The following is a 12,047-nucleotide window of genomic DNA, read 5'->3' as shown; positions in this document are numbered from 1 at the left end:
ATTAAAATAAGATAAACAAATGATAAAGAAATTAAAAATAAAGTAAGATAACCAAGAAATCAAAAGATCTCCCTTATGAAGGTGAACGGTAAAGATGATTGATGGTGTGGGTGGATATGTAAAAAATCGATGGATAATATCCTATCGAGCCCTCCTAGTCACAATGAAAAGGAAAACATGATAATACGACTCTTACCAACCCTCTTAGTCAAGATGAAAAGGTACATTCGAGTGTGAAGATTAATCTCCCTCACAAGAACTTGAAAGAATCTAGGAGAAGAAGCTTTGAAGGCACAAGGCAATCAACACGTGCAAAAACGAACTCTCGTTGTATTATTAATCAAAGAAATATGATTTACAAAGTTGAATAAAACCTCCTTTATATAGGGGCTGAGTTCTAAAGGTCCTAAATAACTAATGAATAAAATAATAACAAACTACATGTATCGACTCTAATTCATAATAAAATAATAATAATAACTAAAAAATAATGTTTTAACTCAGCCTTAATTCCAAATAAAATAATAAATCTAATCCTAAAAGAAAATGTCTCATCCTATATTAAATTATATTACAAATAATCAATATAAATATTGAAAATTCGTAATATTTACAAAATCACGTATTAATCTCGTATAGGAATTTCTGCATGCGTTGTCTTCAGTAAAATGAATGTATCTTGAATTCCCGATATCGGATTGATGCGATTCAAGAACCATTGAAAATATAAGAGATAGAGGGTTTTATCTATACAAGACATGTCGACTGGATAACTACTGGATCCCCTTAAAAAAGTTGTTGTAAATATGCTGTTATTAGACCCTTACAGATGAAGGCTTGAACTGCGACTTGAAGCTTGTCTTTAAGAAGTTTGGTATGGCCTCGTGTTATAGGGCCAAGTGGTGCATGTATCAAGCTAGCATGTAGCTGAACTTAGCTGGAGGAGAGCTTTGGACCAAATTGAAAAAAAGTGGACTAAAGGCAGCTGGAAGTAACTGGGGAGTAACTGAGGAGCTGAGAAGACCAAATCTAACTAGCTTGAGTTCATCAAGGTATAGCTCACCTAATTAGCTACCAATACACTCACCTAGCTTACCTTGAAGCTAGTTCATCTCTAGGCTGCCCACGGACTTCAAGACATCATCCTATGGTTGCAACCTTACCAAAGCATTGAAAAAAGACCCATGTGCATTTAAGTAGGCTTCCATGTGCATCATTCAAGCATGTGCACTCCATGTAACATCATATAAGCGCGAAAACACCAAGGGATGCTTCCTATTCGGCCAAAGACTCGTTCCTCTTCATTTTGGCGCCAAGTAACTTCCAAATGCATTCAAAGAATCCTTAAGACCGAACCAACACCTTACCATTCGGCCAAGAGCATGTATTCTCATTAAATTCATGCATTTTCATTAAAAATCTTATATTTTCAAAGGGATTTAACCCTTAGTTGAACCATCATGTATTTATTCGGCTTAAACCCTTTGAAAACTATAAATAGGCCATTAGTTTGTCATTTAAAAACAATCTTTTTTTTCTTGAAAATCAATTTTTTGTGGGGTTATCCTCTTTACAAGTTCTTTGAACTTTTATCAACTTATCAAGACACTTAGGTGCTTGTGGCGTCAATCTCTTCTATTTCCATTGGTACTTGTGGTTCATATCTCCATTATAGATAAAGGGACCAAGTCTGATTCTACTACCCCTTAAATTGACTTGTAGGACTGAGTCTTTGCTCTCTTATAGATTGGTTATTCTGTAGTCTATTTAAGATACTATCCTACCATTTCCTTTCTTTTATAAGCCCAAATAATTCTCATATCAACCATACTTTCGCAACGAATTCTCATATCAGAAAATAGCCTTCCATATTCACCTACATCAATTACCAAACCACTCTATTTGAGTCATTCACTTATTTGTAGGTTGTTTTAATTCCTTCCGATATCCACAATCAATTGAAGGTACAAGTACCTTATCAGTCTTAAAGCCTTCCTCCATTTCATTTTATTATAACGTTTCTTCCTAGCTCACCTATAGCTAGTGGGTCACATTCCATCTACTTCCACTACGATTCCATCTCTTTATATTGTTGGTTCCTAACTCCATATAGTTAGAGGGTCATAATCCATTTCCTTAAGATTTTCATACTAGACACCAACTCCCTACTATCTTTACCAACATTTTCATCCTTTATTTTCCTTAAACACAACAACCATCACTCTTCCATCACCTTCAAACCACTTTATGATAACCTACAACCATTCATTTTCAATTTACTTATATCAATTTCTTTCTTGTAATGTTGTTTGTGCATTATTAGTCTTCAATCAAAGCACTGCGAAGTTATTACTAGAATTACGATCGGGCAACATCGTATATGACTCAAAACATAACTATGATCATGTCACATTCATTTACTTTATTAATTATGTACTTTCAATAGAATCATGTACTTAGCCGAAAAGCCACATAGTTATTCGGCCAAGCGTTCCAAATCCTATAAATAAGAAGGCATTATTCATTTGTAAACATATAATCTCACATTTTAATCAAACTATTTTGTGAGTTAAATCTCTCATCCAAGTTCTTTTAATAACTTTATCGATTAAGAAAGTATATTTCTATACTTGTGGCATCATTTATTCCAACCTGATACTTTAAATTCCTAGTTTTCTATCTAGTGGTTTAAGTCCTCTTCACCTCCCCTTAATTAAGTTTATAAAAGTTGGGGCTATCTTTTTAGTATAGTTTCTTCTTTGGCTTAATTAAGATACTATCTCTTGATCACTTTCATAGACATCCGCCATACTTCAATAACATCAAGCCATCATCATCATCAACATACATTGAAGGCCATAATCCTCTTTCTCAATAACTCTACTTCTATCTTTACTTTAATTTCATTTCCATTTCCATTTTCATACCTTCATTATCTTTCATTTACTAATCTTATTTCAATCTTTTTCTTATTTTTTACCATACTTGTAATTCAAGAGCAATACTTGCTATTATTTCCTAGATCAGACAAAAATAATAAGGCTATCTATTATCTTCTCTATTGAAGGTTCTGGATAGGCTTACATCACTACCTCTTTGGCAGCTCATGGAAGCTCAAGGACATTAAAGGATAGCTCACCATTACTCAAGGCAAATCAATACACTCAAATTGATGTAGGCTGAATCTACACTCTTCAATGGAAGTGAATAGATAGCCCTATTGTTGTCCCGATCTAAGAATGACATGTACTGATGTCCTTGAGTTATAAGTATGGCTACAACAAAGAGTATAATAAATGGTATTAGTAATGGAATAAGAAATGGATAAGTAAATAATTAATGGAATAAGAATATGAAAGGAGGAGGCTATAAAATTATAATGAAGTTGTTGGTGGTCTTGATGGAAGATGGTTATTGGTGTTGATGTTATATGGAATATGGTGATGATATTGTATCTCAATCTTGCCAAAGAAGAAGCTATGCTAAAGAGCACAACCCCGGTCTTCACAAACTTATTTGAGGAGTGGTAATAGTGTCTTCAACCCACTAGATATAAAATCTAGGAATTTAGGAATCAAGGTGAAGGAATGACTCCACACGTATAAGAAATATACTTTCTTAATCGATAAAGTTCTCAGAGAACTTTCAAGAGATATTTAAGTCACAAAGGTTATTTATATTATGAAATGAGATGAGTAAAAATGAAAGCAAGCCTCCCAATTTATAGGAAATGAGAGGGCTTGGCCGAATAGTCACCTAATGATTCCGCTAGATACATGAATTTTATGAAAGTACATAATAGTTAAGTGAATGGATATGTCGATAGGCTTGGTGTTTGTTAAACTAATCCTTCAAAAAGGGGCATGATGTTTCAGCCATGCACGAATCAACCTCCCTTTGGTTGAATGGTGGTGTGCATGTCCTAGTTCATTTTGGCACACAAAGCTCTCATGTGCAAGGCATGTGGATGGTGGCCGAATAGGCATGGTACTTTTTCTTATGTCACTTCATGATTTAGGTCTCCAATGGATGTAAACTCTTCACTAACGTGCACCTTGATGAAAGGCATCTTCAAGGGCAGCATCATTCATGAAAGGTCAAAATTGTTGGAAGGTAACCTTTCATGTTTGAGCTAGTTCTAGGGTGAATGACCTGGAGGTGAGCTGGCCATATATGAGTTGTAACATGATGAACATTATGGCAGAACCTTGTGGAAAGGTACCTCTTGAGTTTGCAACTATTCGGGAAAAGGTTCAATTTCACAAAAATTGACTTAGGACATGTTTGAAGTGTTCTAAGTGGTGATGATGATGGTGCAACTCCCCAGCTAAATTGAAGTCATCTTGTAGCTCAAATCTTCAGCTCAATCCAGTTATGAGCTCACAGGCCTCCGGAAAACATTTCACCAAATGTTCCTTATGCTCTCCTAAATGTCCCCATATAAGTTTCCTTAATGTTGCTTTCACCATTTAGCTCTAAGATAACTCCCAAGTTATGGCGGAATATACTTACACACATAACATAAAGAATAAGTTAAGTATATGAACTATATCAATGTGTATAAGATAAAGATGTGTACTATAGGTTATTTAATAATCAGCATGTAATATATTAAACTACCTATTATTTAATAGTTCTTTGTCATTAAAAGATTTAAAAGCATGAATACACTTATGAGAAAGTACTTCCCTGAATTGTTTTGCCTTTGTACGATTGATAGCTCCTTTAGGCATGACTTCAGGATCCATTGATGTGGTTATGATCACATCATCCTCCCCTTCTTTTGAGCAATTTGTCCTCAAATCATTGTTGTCTTCAAATGGAGAATGATCTGAAACATTAAAAGTTGCACTTACATTGTATTGACCAGGTAGATCCAATTGGTATGCATTATCATTGGTCTTTTTTATGATTTCGAACGGTCCATCTCCTCTTAGTAACAACTTGGATTTCTTTTGTGAAGGAAATCGTTCTTTTCTTAAATGCACCCAAACCCAATCACCTTCCTCCAACTTTAGATGCTTGCGTCCCTTATTTGGTTGTTGTTCATATTGCCTGGTTCGCTTCTCTATGTTATCTCGAACTTGATGATGAAGCTTTTTAATGAACTTAGACTTATTCTTTCCATATTTGTTGACTATGTTTTCCTGAGGCAAAGGAATAAGATCTAAAGGTGTTAAAGGATTAAATCCATACACTACCTCAAATGGTGACATCTTGGTCATTGAATGGAGAATATGATTATATGCAAACTCAACGTGTGGCAAGTACTCTTCTCACGCATTGATATTCTTCTTGATGACAGATATCAACAATGTTGATGGCACTCAGTTCACCACTTCAGTTCGGCCATCTGTTTGAGGGTGACATGTTGTGAAGAATAGTAGTTTTGTCCCAATCTTACTCCATAATGTCCTCCAGAAATGGCTAAGAAATTTGACATCTCTATCGGAGGCTATGGTTCTTGGAATACCATGTAACCTCACTATCTCTTTAAAGAACAAGTTGGCCATATGTGTTACATCGTCAGTCTTGTGGCATGGTATGAAATGTGCCATTTTGGAAAAACGGTCCACTGCAACAAATATTGAGTCTCGCCCATTCTTTGTCCTTGCCAGCCCTATTACAAAGTCCATTGATATGTCAACCCATGGCTCTTAATAGGTAAAGGCATGTAAAGACCATGAGGCATAACCTTTTATTTAGACTTTTTGCAAGTAATACATCTTTCACATACTCTTTCAACGTCCCTCTTCATTTTAGGCTAATAGAGGTGTTACTTCAAAATTTCCAAGGTTTTGCTTACTCCAAAATGACCCATGAGACCTCCTTCATGTACTTCTCGAACAAGTACTTCTCGAAGGGACCCTTGAGGAATGCATAGACTCCCTTCTTTGAATAGATACCCTTCTTACCTATAAAACTTATCATGTGTACCTTTTTCACAAGCCTTATACTTTTCAAGTCTTGGTTAGTACCATAACAATCTTTAATAAATGAAAAACCAATTAACTTTGAATCAAGAGTGCTAAGGAGTACATACCTTCTAGAGAGAGAGCATCGGCTACAATGTTGTCTTTACCTTTCTTGTAATGAAAAATGCATGGAAATGACTCCAAAAACTCTAACCATTTGGCATGACAATTGCTTAACTTGTGTTGGCCCTTGATATACTTTAAGGCTTCATGGTCGGTATGTATGATGAACTCCTTTGATAAAAGATAATACTGCCAAACTTCAAGTGCCCTTATGAGAGAATACATCTCTTTGTCACAAGTTGGATAGTTTAGCAAAGCACCATTCAACTTTTCACTAAATTATACAATGGGTCATCTTTCTTGAGTCAAAACAACCCCAATTCTAATTCCAGAAGCATCACATTCCACTTTAAATGTCCTTTCAAAGTTAGGTAGTGCAAGTAAAGCTGCATTTGTTAAACATCCCTTCATTTCATTGAAAGCATCTTCTTGTTCTTTATCCCATGAAAAGATAGAATTCATTTTAATGATCCCTGTTAAGGGGGTGGTAATAGAACTGAAATCAGGCACAAACCTCCTATAAAAACTTGGAAGGCCATGAAAACTTCTTACTTGACTGATTGAAGTTAGCATTGGCCACTCTTGAATGCCTTTAATCTTTTCAGGGTCAACTTCAAGTCCCTGTGAACTTACAATAAAGCCTAAGAAGGGTAAATTGTTAGTACAAAAGACACATTTCTTCATATTAGCATAGAGTTTTTCCTTTTGAAGGGTTTCAATAACATACCTCAAATGATGCACATGTGCTTCCAAGTTATGACTATAAATAAGAATATCATCAAAATAAACAACACAAAACTTACCGATGAATGGCTAGAGTACACAATTCATTAACCTCATGAAGGTGCTAGGAGCATTGGTTAAACTAAAAGGCATCACTATTCATTCATACAAGCCTTGCTTTGTCTTGAATGCGGTCTTCCATTTATCTCCTTCTCGCATTCTGATTTGATGATATCCACTATTTAGATCAATCTTGGAAAACATAATGGCTCGACTCAATTCATCCAACATATCATCAAGTATTGGCATAGGATGTCGGTACTTGATGGTAATTTGATTAATAGCATGACAGTCTACACACATTCTCCATGAACCATTTTTTTTGGGTACATGTAACACCGAAACAACACATGGACTTAAGCTTTCTCGTGTGTATCCCTTGTCTATCAATTCTTCAACTTGTCTTTGAAGCTCTTTAGTCTCTTCAGGATTGCTTCTATATGTTGGTCGGTTTAGAATGGTTACATCGGGAATGAAATCAATTTGATGCTCTATTCCTCTAATAGGTGGTAACCCACTAGGAATATCTTCTTTGAGCAAGTCTTCAAACTCCTGTAATAAAGATGAAATAGAAGAAGGCAAACCTTCTGGAATGTTAGTTATAAGAAAGCTTTCCTTGTACCTAAGTACAATTAGAGCTTTGTAGTATAACATATGTTTCCTAATGTCTTTCCCTCCAGCATATATGTTCATCTTTGTTGGTTCCTCCTCCTTAATGGATTTGAAAGCTTCAATGCTCTTTTTCAAAGCGTCTTGATCTTCAGATACTTGGTTTGGTAAAAATGGAGTCAAGATGAATTTCCTTTCATTGTGAAAGAAAGAATACCAGTTTGTGAAACCATCATGGACAACCTTCTTATCAAATTGCCAAGGTCTCCCTAGGAGTAAATGGCAAGCATTCATTGGAACAAAATCACAATGAACTTGGTCTTGGTATTTTTCAATTAAAAAGGAAATGTTGACTTGTTTGGTGACCTTAACTTCTCCCCCATCATTTAGCCACTGTATCTTGTATGGTGTGGGATGTTTAGTCATCTTGAGTCCAAGTTTGGAACCATTAAAGTGCTTGAACATTGGTACAACTTCCTCCATCGATAATCATGAAACAAACCTTATTGTTTACGAGACAACGAGTGTTAAAAATGTTCTCTCTTTGGTTATTCTCCATAGATTGAATATTTAAAGCTCCTTTCAAGACCAAAATTTGTCAACCTAAGAAACAACACTTACTGCACCATTTCATAAGACACAATAAGGTTATCTTGTCTAGTGTAGATTTGCCTCCTTGATTGACTTGTAATTGTAGAGCAATTTTCCTTGCCTTTACCTTTCTTTTTGTTTGAAATTATTTTTCTTCTTTTTTCTTCTTTTTCTTTTTTTTTTTTGAACTCCTTTGTTTGTTGTAGGAGCTTTTGATTTCCTTTTTGAACTTCTTTTCTTTTTGCTTTTGTTGTTGCACACCAATGACACTTTTGTTATCAATCCAACTATGCTCTGAATACCGCTTGATGTAGATTGAGTCTACACTCTTCAATGGAAGTGAATAGATAGCCCTATTATTGTCTCGATCTAGAAATGACAAGTACTGATGTCCTTGAGTTATAAGTATGGTTGCAACAAAGAGTATAAGAAATTGTATTAGTAATGGAATAAGAAATAGATAAGTAAATAATTAATGGAATAAGAATAAGAAAAGAGATGGTTACAGAATTATAATGAAGTTGTTGGTGGTCTTGATGGAAGATGGTTGTTGGTGTTGATGTTGTATGGAAGATGGTGATGATGTTTTATCTCAAACTCACCAAAGAAGAAGCTATGCTAGCGAGCAGAACTGCAGTCTTCACAAACTTTCTTGAGGGGTGGTAATAGTGTCTTCAACCCACCAAATTCTAAAAATTTAGGAATCAAGGTGAAGAAATGACGCCACAAGTATAAGAAATATACTTGCATAATCGATAAAGTTCTCAAAGAACTTTCAAGAGAGATTTAACTCACAAAGGTTGTTTATATTATGAAATGAGTTAAGTACAAATGAAAGCAAGCCTCTCAATTTATAGGAAATGAGAGGGCTTGCCCGAATAGTCACCTAATGATTCAGTTAGATACATGACGTTTATGAAAGTACATAATTAATTAAGTGAATGTATATGTCCATAGGCGTGGTGTTGGTTCGGCTAATCCTTAAAAATAGGGCATGATGTTTCAGCCATGCATGAATCAACCTCCCTTTGGCCGAATGGTGGTGTGCATGTTCATCTTGGTGCCAAAGTCATCTTCCATGGTCGAATGGTGATGTGATGGTTCATTTTGGCGTGCAAAGCTCTCATGTGTAAGGCATGTGGATGATGGCCGAATAGGCATGGTGCTTTTCTCATGTCTCTTCATGATTTAGGGCTTTAATGGATGTAAACTCTTAACCAACATGCACATTGTTGAAAGGGCATCTTCATGGGCATCATCATTCATGAAAGGTAACAATTGTTGGAAGGTAACCTTTCCAGTTTGAGCTAGTTCTAGGGTGAATGAGCTAGAGGTAAGCTGGCCATAGGTGAGTTGTAACATGATGAACATTGTGGCAGCTCCTTATGGAAAAGTACATCTTGAATTGGCAACTATTCACGAAAAGGTACGATTTCACAATAACTAACTTATGACATATTTGAAGTGTCCTAAGTAGTGATGATGATGGTGTAGCTCCCCAGCTGAATTGAAGTCATCTTTTATCTCAAATCTTTAGCTCAATCCAGCTATGCTAACGGGTCTTTTGACAACTTTTCACGAAATGTTCCTTAGCTCTCCTAAACATCCTTATATAAGTTTCTTTGCTATTGCTTTCACCATTTAGCTCTACGATAGCTCCTAAGTTATGGTCGGATGTACCTACACACATAACATAAAGAATAAGTTAAGTATATGAACTATATCAATGTGTATAAAATAAAGATGTGTACTATAGGTTATTTAATAATCAACATATAATATATTAAACAACCTAATATTTAATGGTTCTTTCTCATTAAAAGATTTAAAAGCATAAATACACTTATGAGAAAGTACTTCCCTGAATTGTTTTTCCTTTGCATTAGTGATAGGTCCTTTAGGCATGACTTCATGATCCATTGATATGGTTATGATCACATCACAAATGATAGCTAAAAGAGCTGAAGATTAGCTGACATTAGCTGGAGAGTATATGGGGAGCTTGAAGCAGAGTTGAAGACTCTCGGGAGCTGAAAAGAGTTGAAATGACATTAAGTGTCTATATAGATAACTACAACACCTAGCTCGTTATCTACGCTCACTAAGCTAGCTTAGTGACCATCCAAGCTACTTAGACACTCACCAAGCAAGCTACACCTCTCAGCCATGTGCTATGCACCATGCCTTAACCAAAAGCTCACTTATATTGATGTGAGTGTCCATACTATAAAGGAAGGATATTCACCCATCCAAGCAGCCCATGTGTCAGGCGTGTGAACCATCTAGGCGTCAACAGTCCATGTGCAAGGAATGTGAGCCATCTAGGCACCAATTCCAAAATGTGCCAACCATTAGGCCACAAGGAGTTATAACTCCTCACTTAGGTGCAAAAGTGAAGCATCACATGCCTATTCAGCCAAGCATCCTTTCATTCTATTCAACCTGAAACATTATATATCCATTCATTTAATTTAATTCATGAATTATGTATTTATGAAAGGGAATATACATTGGTTGAAACACCATGTATCTCTTGGTCATTCCTTTTTATTTTAAATATAAACCAATGCCTTTGCTATTGTAAGGTGTCCAACTTATTATTATTCACTTGTGAGGTATTTCTCTTTCTCGGTTCTTTATAGAACTGATACATGCATCACAAGGCTCACATCAAAGGAAGAAGTAATAACTCTTCCAAATGATCCACTCGTCCAAGCATTGGAAAAGAAGATCAGAACAGAAGCAGACTTACGATGACTTTTTGAATGGGATCCTGATCTTATTTAGTCAAGATGTATTCTGAAGATACGACCTTCTGTCTCTTATATTTCTAACGGTTCTTGAATCGCATCAATCCGATATCGGGAACTCAAGATATGACTATTTTACTGAAGACGGTGCATGCAGAAAATCCTATACGTGATTAATACGGGATTTTGTAAATATTACGAATTTTCAATATTTTTATTGATTATTTGTAATATAACTTAATATAGGATGATGCATTATCTTTTAGGATTAGATTTATTATTTTATTAGGAATTAAGGTTGGGTTAAAAATATTATCTTTAGTTATTATTATTTTATTAGGAATTATAGTTAAGATATATTTAGTTTATTATTATTTTATTCATCAGTTATTTAGGACCTTTAGAACTCAGCCCCTATATAAAGGAGGCTTCATTAAACTTTGTAACACAAGATTTCTTTGATTAATAATACAACGAGAGTTCGTTTTTGCAAGTGCTGATTGCCTTGTGCCTTCGAAGCTTCTTCTCCTGGAGTTCTTTCAAGTTCTTGTGAGGGAGATTAATCTTCACACTCCAATTTGCCTTTTCGTCGTGACTAGGAGGGTTGGTTAGAGCCATTTATCGTGTTTGCCTTTTCATTGCGACTAGGAGGGCTCGATAGGACACTTATCCATCTATTTTTCCACAAATCCATCCGCACCATCAATCATCTTTACCGTTCACCTTCATAAGGGAGATCTTTTGATTTCTTTATTATCTTATTTCATCTTTCATTAATTTATCTTTTGTTTATTTTATTCTTATCGTGTTGTCTTGATTCCAGCACAAAAAAGAAACCCTAAACAATCCTAGCGACTGCTGCCACCTTCCCATATTCATCACCTTTGTTCTTCATCGACTCTAGACCTTTCTAGGTTTGATTCTTCAACAAGAGCAACGTTCATCAATCCGCCACCATTTCCCTATCAATTGGTATCAGATTTGGGTTGATTCTTGGAAAGAAGCAAGCAATTTTGCTTGTTCTTGCACACAAAACCGTCAAGGTACCCCAACGGAGCTAGTTCAGAGAAGATTCATCGTTTCAGGTTCTTTTTATTTAATTTTAATTTAGATTCAAATCCTTCTTGTTAGTTTGCTATTTTTTTCAAAAAAAAAAAGCAAAGAAAAAAGCAAAAAAAGCCAAAATTTCAAAAAAATTGCAAACGAAAGTATTTAGGGCTGATTTTCTGCAGATACCATATCCATCTTAATTTTAATTTCCATTCCAAAATTCACT

The sequence above is a fragment of the Hibiscus syriacus genome, unplaced genomic scaffold, assembly GCF_006381635.1.
Source record: "Hibiscus syriacus cultivar Baekdansim isolate YM2019G1 unplaced genomic scaffold, ASM638163v2 tig00016065_pilon, whole genome shotgun sequence".
Taxonomy (NCBI): domain Eukaryota; kingdom Viridiplantae; phylum Streptophyta; class Magnoliopsida; order Malvales; family Malvaceae; genus Hibiscus; species Hibiscus syriacus.
This window is presented reverse-complemented; position numbering follows the sequence as displayed.